The sequence below is a fragment of the Tachypleus tridentatus genome, chromosome 13 (assembly GCF_004210375.1).
Source record: "Tachypleus tridentatus isolate NWPU-2018 chromosome 13, ASM421037v1, whole genome shotgun sequence".
Taxonomy (NCBI): Eukaryota; Metazoa; Arthropoda; class Merostomata; order Xiphosura; family Limulidae; genus Tachypleus; species Tachypleus tridentatus.
In genome coordinates this window covers 216,633,065-216,645,104 of record NC_134837.1, presented here as the reverse complement: position 1 = coordinate 216,645,104, position 12,040 = coordinate 216,633,065, and the positions used below count along the sequence as shown (strand labels likewise).

The 12,040-nt window shown below is 36.5% G+C and overlaps 1 pseudogene across 1 annotated transcript in view; it reads left to right on the top strand.

The window, feature by feature from the left end:
* Positions 1-12,040, top strand: part of LOC143238371 (ubiquitin-conjugating enzyme E2Q-like protein 1 pseudogene) — a 55,912-nt pseudogene that overhangs the window by 25,829 nt on the left and 18,043 nt on the right. The window contains exon 2 of the transcript XR_013020552.1: positions 997-1,945. The product of XR_013020552.1 is annotated as a ubiquitin-conjugating enzyme E2Q-like protein 1 pseudogene (transcript). The remainder of the gene's footprint in view (positions 1-996; positions 1,946-12,040) is intronic.

Below are 12,040 nucleotides of genomic sequence, written 5' to 3'. Positions count from 1 at the left end.
GACGTCATAACACCTCCACGACTGAAAGGGCGAACACGTTTGGTAGGACGGGGATTCGAACTTTTGATCCTCAGGTGGTGAGTCATGTGTCATAACCACCTGACCGTGTAAGGCCTTACGTATTGTTACGTGACTCTCATACAAACCGATGATTCGTAGTTTACTAACGTTTTACAGTACAATCAATATTTGTTTCAGTTAATACTTTTCCTTGCAAGGATCCCTGGTGTTTGTTGAGATTTAATTTCGTACCAGGAAGTTACTAAGATTCCTTGTTATATTTATTATAGATTTTAGACTTAATTACAGGAGCGCTTGTTACAAACATTCTCTTTCCGCAATTTGATAAAAATTTTAATGACAGTGTAGAGAAAAGGGGAACACTTCTCTTGGCAAACTTACCGGCGGTAAGGATAATCGTAGCATGAATATTGCCATAGGTATCCTTACTATCATTCTGTAACAGGACCTAACACAAGCGGGAGTGGCCAACACAATTACGCTTGTGCGTGACAGAACTGAGGCCATTACGTGGTATACTTTTATACTACTGACGTAAGCGTTTGCGTCATAAACACACAGGTCTTTGGTAGGAAGAACATGCTATTTTATTAGATAGATGAGTTTGAAACAAAGCACATAGGTCTCGTTTTACAAAGTATATTAAAACAATAACAGTAGCAACAAAAATATTGCTATTTAATTTAGCAATTAAGTACCACAGTCTTCAATCTGATCTATCTTTCTTCCAGCCATCGGTCGGAGTTTTCGCATCCACAAGAAGGCAGAGTTTATTTAATGGTATCTCCGAAACTAATTACTATTATGATCAGAAAGTAAACTGATTTCCTGATATGATTATTTGTGCGTATAATTATATTCGTGTTGTTTCACAAAGATAATCAAATTTCTATTATTTTGCCAGATGACAAAAACTCTATGTTATTGTTGGTTTAGGTTTTGTTTTACACACTAACGTAACTTTATACTTAACAGGATATTTCCAAAGAAGCTATCTTTTTAGCGAGACGTCTTCAAACTTGGCGTCGATACGACAACTGCGTCATCTCTACTCCGTGAGCATGTGCTGACCTATGCTGTATAATACGATATGGCCACGGCTTTGAAAAACCTTTTTCGTTCGTCAGACAGGGGTGGAGGCGATCGAGAAAGAAGCCAGCACGACGGTGGCTCCCCCAGTCGTCCATCTTCTGCAAGACGGTTTCTGAGTCACTGTGCAAGTCCAAGAAGTTCCCGCCGTGATTCTAAAGTTAGCCCAGCAGAGGGCGCGTCTGCTGCAAGAAAAGGACATCGTAGCCATTCGTCTAGTGGTTTTTTCAAGTCAAAATCGTCTACCAGCAAAGACAACAGTGCCCTCACTGAAAGCGTAACGAAACATAATCACGCCATCAGGGCACGGAGACTTATGAAGGAGTTCCATGAGATCTGTAAAGTTTCTCAAAATGTAGAACACCCCGCGTTTTTAGCAGAGTTAGTTGACGACAACCTTTACGAATGGAATATTAAACTCTTCCAGATTGATCCAGAGTCCGCGTTTTATAAAGACATGGAAGAGTCAGGGATACAGTACGTTCTTCTCAATGTCACGTTCCCCGATACTTTCCCCTTTGCTCCCCCCTTTATGCGTGTCATTTCCCCGCTTATAGAGAAGGGGTTCGTTATGGATGGCGGGGCAATATGCATGGAACTCCTGACTCCACGTGGATGGGCTAGTGCCTACACTGTGGAGGCTGTAATTATGCAGTTCGCTGCCAGTTTAGTGAAAGGACAAGGAAGAATCCCTCGGAAATGTAAAGGCGGGAAAGAGTTTAGTCGAAAACAAGCGGAAGCATCATTTCGTAGTCTTGTGAAAACACACGAAAAGTACGGTTGGGTCACACCTCCTATGTCCGATGGTTAGACAGGAAGCTCGTCATGGGGACAGGTAAGATATGGTTTGTAAGATATACAATGAAGTAGGATTAAAGGATTTTCTAGTACCACGAAGAAAGTCACAGCGTGTGTTGAGTGTAAAATAGGTCCATTCTAGGGCAAAGTGATATAAAAATTTTAGTTATAAAACATATCGTTTTGTCAGATTTTGGAATGATTATTAAAAAGGTGTCTAACAAGTAATTATATTTACTGATGTTTTTCGTACGAAACTGGCTTCCCAGTGGCATAGTGCTATGCATGCGGATTTACAGCGCTAGAAACCGGTTTTCGATGCCCATGGTGTGCAGAGCTGCATATGTAGCTTTGTGATTAATTACAAACAAAACTTCAGAAGTATAAATGCAAAACGAGCCGTTTTTTGAGAAAATATTTTCATATATATTTCTTCAAGTGGGTTTTCTCAACATCACTGATTAAAACTTCAGAAGGCTATCAGCGCATAGCTGTTCCTAATTTGAAAGGTAGACAAGAGAAAAGACAGCTATTTAATAGAACTGTCCGCAAATTCTTGGGCTACCCTACTTGAATAGAAGGATTTGGCCGTCTCTATTATAACGTCCCCAAAGTACAGAAAGTGATTTTGAGGAAAACACCAGCGGAACATGAGCCTACGGATTCACAGTCCGACACGCTAAACAATGGGCCATACCTAGTCTCGAAAGTTTCAGAATGCCCTTATTCCATTTTCAAAAGAGTCTGGAGAAATAAAAATTATAAAACAACTAAATAACATTTACAGTTGATTTATCTTCTTATTCAAAGAATCAGGTGCCAATATCACCTTGCCAATGGATCATTTATTAATGTAGAACACGCAAGCGTACCCGCATTGGCAACACTGAATATGCTTTTGAATTCAGGGGAAAATCCTTTAGAATAGGCTAAAACTGAAAACGTCTTTGTACTTCTGCCATCCAGACCCACAATTAAGATACATAATGTGCTCTTTGTCTGTTTTATTTTATGCTAGCAGCGTTACCTGGTGTTGCTCGGGCTTTAAAAAACAAACCTATTATATGTGTTTCCTATTTCCATATTTCAATTCATTCATTCATTCACCATTAGGTTCCATCAAGGAACATAGGGCCGCAATCGCTTGCGGCCATATTTCAATAGGTAAAACTATTTTGTGAATTTATGGAATAAAAGGCACACCTTTGGTTTGATGTTTGAATAAACTATGCACCTGTTTTAAATCAGGGCTTGTTTGTTTGTTTGTTTGTTTTTGAATTTTGCGCTAGCCGTCCCTAATTTAGCAGTGTAAGACTAGAGGGAAGGCAATTCGTCAGCGCCATCCACCGCCAACTCTTGGACTACTCTTTTATCAACGAATAGTGGGATTGACCGTCACATCATAACGCCTCGACGGCTGAAAGAGCGAACATGTTTGGTGTGATGGAGATTCGAACCTGCGATCCTCAGATTACGAGTCGAGCGCCTTTATTCACCTGGCCATGACGGGCCGTTAACCAGGGCTACCTTATGAACGATGGCAAGGATAAATAAGCCCTTATGGAGAATATTTAAATTATCTTATACACGTATGAGCACCCGTTCTGGAGAACGAGATAAGCCTAGCTTTATTCCCCGTCACCCTTCCTCAAATATAAAAATTCCAAACGTAAATGTGTGTGTAGTTAATTTGCTTTAATGAAAGTTTAATATAACTTTATGAATGTGACACCGTATTCACATTATCACACTGATGCACGAAATATACTACAAACAGAATGCACTATTCTACTTTACAATGTGTCAAAAGTAAAAGAATGACCAGGTGGTTCGTGTGCTTTACTCGCAATCTGCTGATAGCAGTTTCGAATCTCCGTCCCTACCTAACATCCTTGCCCCTTCAGTTGTGGAGACGTTATAATGTGATCATCATTTGTTGGTACAATAGCATCCCAAGAGTTGGTTGTGGGTGGTGATGACTAGCTCCCTTCCCCGTAGTCTTGCACTGATAAATTAGGAAAGTTGTTATTTGCTATTAAGCACAGAGGCCTACCTATGCTTTGCTTACTAGGTGAAATGAAAACTGATGCCTAGCAGCATAAGTCCGCAGACATCCCACTGTGCTATTTGGGGGGGGGAGTGGATTAGGGAAGGCTAGTGCCGATATCTCTCACGTGGCTTTGCGCGAAATTCAAAACAAACAAACAAACAAGAAAAAGAAATCTGCTTCCAGATATCGAACCACCCGGAGATCAAACGAGTAGAATGAAATACATTCGCTGACGATTTTCATTTCATTTTGCACAATAAGTATTATATTATGAAGCTTACTATTTTCTCATAGGCTATTTTATGGTAAACAGTATACTTTTATTTTATAGGCTAGGCCTACTATTTGCTTTTTCATACACAAATTATAATTCTGCATATATTTATTTTGTGTGTGACTCTAAATATATGGTGTATTAGTAAATGTGCAATTAATAATCTATAACTAAATAGGCCTTGGTGTTCTAATGGTGATATAAAAAAAAACAAAAAAACTTCACGGTTTAATCCATCTTCCACCTCATGCAAACGCTTTATCAGTTACGTTGACTTAAATGTTATCATTTAAGTCTATTTCTTTTCAACTGGAAGTTATAACCAGGATGTTTTCGTGATTTGGTAAAATATGACGTCATGCAAGCCTACCACGAAAATTATGAAAATTTTAGAACAATCAAAAAGTATTTTCAATAATGTGCAGAACAGTGATTGAAAGAAAAAGAAGGGGGAAAAAAAGAAACGTTTTTTATACCACTTACACTTTTGGTCTATTTATACTCTCAAAACAGCTCTCTAGTTTGACGTCATAAATGTTTCTCTGGATTGAAAAGTAGCAGTTACTCACTCTCTCTTGGGACTTATACATTCTTGTTCAGGCAATGTGTGCATTATGTACAATTTTGTAAGGCGCTTCAGTAGAAGACAAAGGAACTAAAGGTTTCAATAAATATTCACCATTACGTGGTTTTCAATGCTTAGCTCATAAGTAAACGTTTATAAACATAAATTATTGGATTTTAGCCAGTAGAGGAACTTAGTGAATTAAACCATTACGTTAACAAAGCTGATAATTTTAATATCGTTAGTATTCACTGTTACGGGTTTCTTGCAAGAAGAACTCGTATTACCATTTCAATTAAGTTTGTTTTTAGAAAACTTATATATTGAGAAGCTTAATAATGACGTGATCAAAATTATTATCGGTCTCAGAACTTACATCACTATGAAAGGGAAGGATCACAATTAGACGGTTTAGGCTTAAGCATCATGGGTAAAGAAAATGTTCATAAATTCTAAACACGTTGTAAAGCTTTTTTCCTTTCTTTTTTTTTCTCTCTCTCTCTATATATAACATTTTTTGAGTTGAATGAGGGACTTTTTTATGTTAGATATTCATATTAATTGTTTTTTGTTGTTTGAAAAATGTACTACACTCGCTATACCGAAGATGTTCATGCGATAAATTGATTCAGTTACCTGAAGATCACGTTTACCATCCATGCTAGTATTTAGGGTTAAAACAGAACATTTTCATGGAATTAATATAAATTTTTGTTCTTTTCCTGAAGAATAAAATATCCCATATTTTTTATAAGAAACTATTTTAGGATACTGTGTTTTAGAAATATTGATTTAGCTTCTATTCTTTAAAAATATATGGATAAATTTTAAAAACATGGATATAGAATTTAAAGTGCTCAAAATAAATGTTATCGCGTACATTGTCTTGAAATTAAAACATCCTTAGGATATGTTTTGTGTAGTTAACGAACTCATTTCTGATCGGCAAAAGTTCGTAGAAGCTAGTAAGATAATTTCCAGTTATTACATATCTAACATTCGATAACTGTATATTACCTTAAACGTCCAAATAAATCTTCAACAAAAGTCATTGGATCACAAGGGCCAGAAGACAAGCTGCTGATAATTTATTATAAACTAACTTCCAAATTAGCAATTTTAATCTGAAAACATTAATAGCAATATGTATATAATATTTTTTCTTCTGCTCAAAATGTTCGATTTTCCGTCTCGTAACACTCACTACATTAAAATTATTCAAAAACGAGTGCACTTTAAGTAATTAAAAGCACTCAGCTGGTGAACGTCCTCAGTTTGTCTTTAAGTTCGTGAAATAATTTTTACTCTTTTTAGTTTTTGTTGGCGTATCAATCCAACTTTTAATTAAGCAAGACGAGTTACGTCTGAGCCTGTTATACCCGGTAACTCGAGTCTACGCTATCAGACTGCCTTATTTTTTTTAATATTTTAAACAACCTTTCATTATACGAGGGCATTCGTCCGTCTAATGTTTAGCGTGCGTATTAACTCAAAAATGAACAGTAATTTACGCATTATCCTTTTACACCAATTGTAAATAGGTTCTTTACGAAGTCATTGTTTAACGTTTAAAATCAAAAGTTTAAAGATTTGTTTGGTTGAATATCGCGCAAGCAGCCTACACGAGGGTTATCTGCGATAGTCGACTCTAATTTAGAAGTGATACACTAAAGGGAAGACAGCTGGTCAACATCAAACACTGTCGACTCTTGGGTTAAACGTTAAGCACGAATAGTGGGATTGAGCGATACATAATAATGCTTCCATATTTGAAATGGTGAGCATGTTCGGTGACGGAGATTCAAACCCATGACTCTTGCATGTCAAGTACGCTAACCACTAGGTCTAAAGCTGAAAGAACAACTAGGAGTATAAATAAAACTTTTTTTGTGTTACTTTTTGTAAAATTTATGATTTTGAGATTAAAAGTAAAAACCTCGTGCATTTTATAGAGACTGGCTTACTAACATAATCGAGCACTGACTTACAATCTTCAGTATTCATATGGATGATAATAGGATTTTGGAAACGGGAATTCAAACTTTTTGACCCGAATATCTGCTTAATGACATGAGTAAACTTTGTAGCAGAGTCCACATATATTTTTTTTTCTCGAGAAAAGTGATTTGTGAACCTCTAAATCTGTCATTGTATCTGCTTTCGTTCATGTATTGCAAAATTTTACACGTATGCTCCTAAAATATTTTTTTCAGGAATTCTCACAGTATTTATACATGTTTAACTAGAACAATGGAGATAACGATCAAAGTATTTGAAAAGCAAAGTTCAGTGACTTGAAATAACACATTTAGTTTCCTTAACAAATGTTTCGCCATTTCTGTCAAATTTGTGAAGTTGCTGCTACACGTTTGGATATTAACGTATTTTTTGGCATTGTATGTTCTGTACGCACAGCCGTGGGAGTTCTTTTTTAAGAACACATTTTTCAGATGGAGACACCTGCGTTTTCTCACAAGAAGTCGTTAAGTGTCGTTTTATATCAAACAAAGAAAGTATTATATTTATCAACTTGGCAAGGCCTAGGTTGGTGGTTATTTCAGTATGTCTGAAATGTGAATTTTGAAGGTTCATGTCTGTGACCCACTGATGTACAAACGTGTTTCCCACGTTGGAGCTCGAGGCGCATTATAAGATTAACATTTAAGCCCCACTAGTCGATCAGACAAGAGCAGCCCAACAGTTGGTAGTGGGTGTTGTTGACTAGCTTCCTTCCTTCTAGTCTTAACAACTCCAAAGTAGAGACGGCTATGCTGATATAACCAACTCTTTGTGCAGTTTTGCGTGAAATGCTGAAACAAAGAATTCATTAAGTCACATCACGGTATTTAATGACGTTTAACTAAAATTTATGTTTTTTTTTTCCAGATAATCGTAGTATTTGCACGTTTAAATAAAACGTAAGATTATTTTTTTTTCAGGAATTATCACAGTATTTATACACGTTTACTTAAAACGTAAGTTTCTTTACAGGAATGTCCCTAATCATACAGTTTTCGTCATTGAAGAGAAAAGGCATAAAACATGAACACAGTTGCAGTAAGATGACCTTTTATCTTTCATTACTACGAAATCAGCTTATCTGTGTTGACATATACTTCTCGTGACGTTCGATTTCACGCGTGCTTAGGTGTAACGTATTTTGGTTCGGATTTCCATTGGCTAACGTCATATTTCGAATTATAGCATAGCATCTCAATATAGTTTAAAAGGCTATTACATTGCTTAGGAAATGACTTGTTACACAGAGTATACAAAGAGCTATATTCAAGAAGAGTACAAGAAATTTTATTCACTGCAAGAAATAGTAGAGTATGGAAGAGCAATGTGGTTAATATATTGGTCCAATTTCCTTCTTTCCAAACAATAATGACCGTCTTACTAAAACTGTCATCACGTTTGCTCCATAATACAGTTATTTGAATCCATTTCTTCCCTGCTAAATAAACATTCTGGCTTGTCAATGCTGCTGCGCCTAAATCATTAATTTTTTTTTTAATTTCGCGCAAAGCTACTCGAGGGCTATCTGCGCTAACTGTCCCTAATTTAGCAGTGTAAGACTAGAGGGAACGTAGCTAGTCATCACCACGCACCGCCAACTCTTGGGCTACTCTTTTACCAACGAATAGTGGAATTGACCGTAACTTTATAACGCCTCTACGGCTGAGAAGGCGAGCATGTTTGGTGCGACGGGGATGCGAACCATCGACCCTCAGATTACGAGTCGCAAGCCTTAACCCACCTGGCTATGCCGGGCCAAATCATTAAAAAAGACATAAAAAAGCTTCAAGACAGACGAAAGAAACATACTATATTGTTCGATAGATGAAAACAGCACCGGTAGAGATTTGTGAATCATAGAGGACTAAATTCTATACTACTTTACTTCTGACGGTCACTCGCTGTTGGCCCGACATGGTCAGGCGGATAACGTACTCGACTCGTAATCTGAGGGTCGTGCATTCAAATCCTCGTCACACCAAATATGCTCGCCCTTTCAGCCGTGAGGGCGTTATAAAGTTAGAGTTAATCCTACTGTTCGTTGGTAAAAAGGTAGCCCAAGAGTTTGCAGTGGGTAGTGATGACTAGCTGTCTCCCTCGAGTTTTACACTGATAAATTAGGGACGGCTAGCACAGATAGCCCTCGAGTAGCTTTGTGCGAAATTCAAAACAAAACAAACCACTCGCTGTTATCTTGGCAACGCTGAATGTGCAGGCATTAAGGGGAAAAGAAAGCTCCGAATTAAAGGACCATAAGCTTCTATTTAGGCAACAAAGTAACACCTGACAGTCAGACAACGTTACAGTAGTAATTCGTGAATCCTTGGATGAAACATATTGTTTGTTATTGTTTCATTTATAAAAGAGAAACTTCTGAGCAGTAGCCAACGGATCACAAAGCGACATTTCTTGAATAGTGTTCTATCACTGAGGAAGTTGGCATAAAATGTTGTTGATAGTCTACGATTAAACATGAGACGTTAATTATTTAAAGTAAAATATACACTGAAGCCAAATTTCTAAAAAAAAAAAAATCACTTGTACTCTGGCGCAATTATCAGGTCATCCCATAAGTAACGTCCCACAATTTAATACAGAAAGTGCATCATCATTTTTATCTTTGTAGTAAAATAAGTAGTAAGGCGTATATAAAAATGTTCAGATAAATAAAAGAAACTGACCCAACTCCACTTTTTCATATCGTTAATCAGATAAAGCCTTATGAAGATGGATGTGTCTGAGGAGCACATTAGGCATATAATGCTTTATGAGTTTAAAAAGGTCAATAGTGCAGTAGGAACTATACGAAACATTCAAGGTATTTATAGTATGGAATCTCTAAATGAAAGAACATGTCGAAGGTGGTTTCATAAGTTCAGATCAGGTGACTACAGCTTAAGTGATGTGTCATGTTCAGGTCGTCCTGTTGAGTTTAATGATGACTTGCTGCTGGCTGCACTTGATGAAGAGTGTGCTGTAAGAGTTGAAAACTAGCGCAGAAACTTAATTCAACCTATTCAACAGTTCACCGTCATCTGCAACTTGTAAAATTGGTCCCCTATGATTTGACAAAAGCCAACCTTAGAGCAAGAATGAACATTTGCACATCTCTGCACACTTGTGAACGTAACTCATCTTTTATGAACAGGTTAGTGACTGTAAATAAAAAATGAATATTATATAAAAAAATTATAGGCTGCAGACAATGGCTAAGTTCAGGTAAAATGGATAAAGCACAGCCCAAAATGGACCTCCATCCTAGGAAAGTCTTGTTAAGCAGTTGGCTGGATATTATTGGTGTGATCCACTTTGAGTTGCTACCACTCAATGTAACGATTACATCAGACTTCTTTTGTGAACATTTAGAGTGTTTGAATGTTGCACTGAAAGAAAAAGTTCCAGCTTTGATCAATCGTAAAGGTGTTGTGTTACACCAGGATAATACACGGCCCCATACAGCAAGGATCACATCTGCAAGGATTGAAGAGCTAGACTGGAAAAACTTCCACATCCTCCTTATTCTCCAGTCCTTGTCCCATCTGATTATCATCTATTCCGAAGTTTGCAGAACTATCTTGATGGAAACACATGAAGATGTCAAAACTACCCTGTCTACATTCTTTTTCTCCAAACCCCAATAATTTTATAGCTTGTGAATCGTTGGCAGGAGGTAATTAATACTAATGGAACATATATTATTCATTAAATAACATTATAAGCGTTTGAAACCCTTTCTGTTTTTCTGAACCTAAAATCGGACATTATTTAAGGGATGACCTGATACTACCCATAACTAAAATAGTTACGAATACAACGGGTGTAATTTACTTCGTCATAACAAAACTTTTTATATGCTTCATGCGTAAAAACCTGTGGCGTTAACTCTTTATTACACAGCAGTGAGACTTCTGCACAACAGTTAACCGAGTTGGTATTCAATATAAACAGAAGTAGGAGATGTTTTGTAGTGAAGCCGTATTAACAGGGTGATCTCATAGGTGTATGTTAATTATCAGCTATAGTTTGTAAACAAAGAATCTAATTAGAAGGAGGAACGGCGAAAAATGCAAGGAATTTAAAGCTTGTTAACTAAAAGGAAAAGTGGTGTCGTTAAATAAAACTTTTATTTTTAATTTTTATTTATTTACATCGGAATTATGTATCTTTTCCCGCTAGGTGTTTGAAAGATCTTCATTTTTATATTAGAACAGTCAATATCAATCTGGATATTTGAAAAAATTCCAGACTTTAGATAGTTCACAGGATTCTGTCACAAAGATCCTATAAAACAAAGACGAAACTATTTATCCATCTATCGACACTGTGTGTGTAACTAATGGTAACCAGTGATCTATTTATGTTAGTCCACTGTTATTCTGTATACTGCTTATCCTTCTGTCGAAATTCTCTATGAATAGCTAGTGGTGATCAATGACCTATTTATGCCTGTTCACCATTCTTCTGTCTGTATTCTATGTATTGATAAATTATATTTCCGTAACGTCTCAATTAGTCAAATAATAATAAACCCTATTGTAATTTTTTGTACATATATTGTTTAGCGTGTAAGGCTCTAAGCTTTGATAGAGGCTTTTGTAATTTATTTACTAGACCACAGAGATGCTAGAATGTGCTGAGAAATACGAGAGAAAATGACGTGTTAATAATTAATGCGGTGGCCAATACTTACATTTGTCCATGATTTCCAAATTCACAGACGTATGCACGAGAATTCGTCATTAAACAAATATTTTTATTTTCTCGTAGGAAACGAGTTTACTAAACCACGCTCAAGTCGCACAGAACACTTTCTTTCTTTTTACCCCGTCGCCATAAAAATGTATTTGGTAGAATAACATCAAGGCGACGATTATGGCCTATTGGGAAGTGATATTTATGAGAAAGCTTTCTTGTACAGACCGGCTGTAGGTTAGTTAGTATTCCACTTTAGTTTATGTACAGAAAAGTATACAGCACTGTTCGCCATTTTTCTCCAGTAAAAACATTTCCTTTTTCTTGTAAGATACAGTAACATAAGATATGTACTTGAACTAGTTTCTTATTATTCATTCACAAGATATCACTTATTGGTATGTTTACTTTTTTTTTTTTACTTTTCTAGTTTTATTTATTGTGCTCGGGCTATGAAACCTTATGGTATAGCTGTCCCTATTTATTTTTTAACTATTAAATAGAGAGCAAACAACCAATCAATAGCACCTGT